Source organism: Olea europaea, unplaced genomic scaffold (genome assembly GCF_002742605.1).
Source record: "Olea europaea var. sylvestris unplaced genomic scaffold, O_europaea_v1 scaffold1112, whole genome shotgun sequence".
Taxonomy (NCBI): Eukaryota; Viridiplantae; Streptophyta; class Magnoliopsida; order Lamiales; family Oleaceae; genus Olea; species Olea europaea.
Window position 1 is genome coordinate 146,224 of NW_019228491.1, and position 1,980 is coordinate 148,203.

Consider the following 1,980-nt stretch of genomic DNA (forward strand, 5'->3'; position numbering starts at 1 on the left):
ATTTCCTGGTTTTAATTCTAAATTAATTAAAAAAACCTAAAACCCTACGACATAGAAATTGCCTGGAAATTAGGCTGCGTCCCTACCGTGTTCATGACATGTCCCAAACTTGGCCTACACACCGAGTCCCAAAAATTGCATAGAAATGCCTAAAAAATAGGCTGCATCTCTGTCGCAGCTAGGATGTGTCCTGGACTTAGCCTGCACACTGTGCCCACAAACTGCCTAGAGATGCCTGAAAATCAGGTTGCATCCCTACCGCAGCCAGGACGTGCAGGAACATAGCCTACACATCCTGTCCTAAAAATTGCCTAGAAATGTGATGTGATCAAGGAAGCATAAGTACCAAAGTCCAAGACGCGTCCCGAACATGGCCTGTACATCGTGCCCAAAAACTGCATAAAATTACTTGAAAATCATGCTCTGTCCCTGCCATGGCACGGACGTGTCCCATTATGACCTGACCCAGAAACCGACGAGAAATATCGAAAAATTAGGCTGCTTCTAGGACATGACCTACACCCCATGCCCAAAAACTTCCCAGAAATGCTTGAAAATCAAGCTGCGTCCCTGCCGTGGTCTGGATGCTTCCCGAACATGGCCTACACATCGAGTCCCAAAAACTACCTAGAAATGCCTGGAAATCAGGCTACGTCCCTGTCATGTCCCAGACATGGCTTGTACACCGTGTCCCAGAAACTGCCTAGAAATGCATGAAAATCAGGTTGCGTCCCTACAATGTCCTGGAAATTGACCTGCACACCGTGTCCCAGAAACTGCTTAGAAATGCTGAGAAGTCAGGCTACATCCCTACCACGACCCAGACACGTCCCGGACATGGTTGCACACCACTTCCCAGAAACTACCTAAAAATGCATGAAATAAATGAAAATCAGGCTGCGTCCCTGCCGTATCCTAGACATTGCCTGCACATAGTGTCCCAAAAATTACCTAGAGATGTTTGGAAATCAAGTTGCATTCCTGCCGTGATCAGGACGCATCCTGGTCATGGCTGCACATCATGCCCAAAAACTATCCTTAAATGCCTAAAAATCAGGCTCCATCCCTGCCGTGTTCGGACCCGTCCTACACATGGTCTACACACCGTAACCTAAAATCTACCTAGAAATGCCTAAATATCAGGCTCCGCCCCTATCACGGCCAAGATGCATCCCAGACATGGCCTACACACCGTGTCCCAAAAACTGCCCAGAATGCTTGGGAACATGCTTGTGCCCCTGACATGGCCTGTACACTGTGCTTCCTTTGTTTGGTTGAAAATCTGTTTGCATCCCTAACATGGTCGGGAAGCATCCTGAACATTGCCTACACACCGTCCCCACAAATTTTCTTGAAATGCTTGGAAATCAGGTTGCGTCTCTGCCGTGGCTAGGACACGTCCCGGACATGGCCTACACATCGTGCCCAGAGGGGTCTAAAAATCATCCTGCATCCCAGTCGTGTCCTGGACATGGCCTGTACATCGTGTCCCAAAAATGCCTGAGCATCAGGTTGTGTCCCTACCACGTCCGGGACATGGCCTGCACACCGTGTCCTAGAAACTGTCAAGAAATGCCTGAAAATCAAGTTGCATCCCTGACGCGGTCCAGACACATCCCGAACATGGCCCGCACATTGCTTCCTAGAAACTGCCTTGAAATATATGAAAATCAGGATGTGTCCCTGCCGTATCATGGACATTACCTTCACACCGTGTCCCAAAAACGGCCTAGAAATGCCTAAAAATTAGGTTGGATTCCTATTGCATTCAGGACGCATCCCAGACATGGCCTGCACATCGTGCCCAAAAATCACCCTAAAATGCCTGAAAATCAGGCTCCATCCCTGCCGTGGCTCAGACGTGTCCTGGACCTGGTCTGTACACCGTGACCCAAAAACTGTCTAGAAATGCCTAAAAATTGGGTTGCATCCTTGCTGCGGCCAGGTTGCGTCCCTGACATGGCCTGTACATAGTGTTCA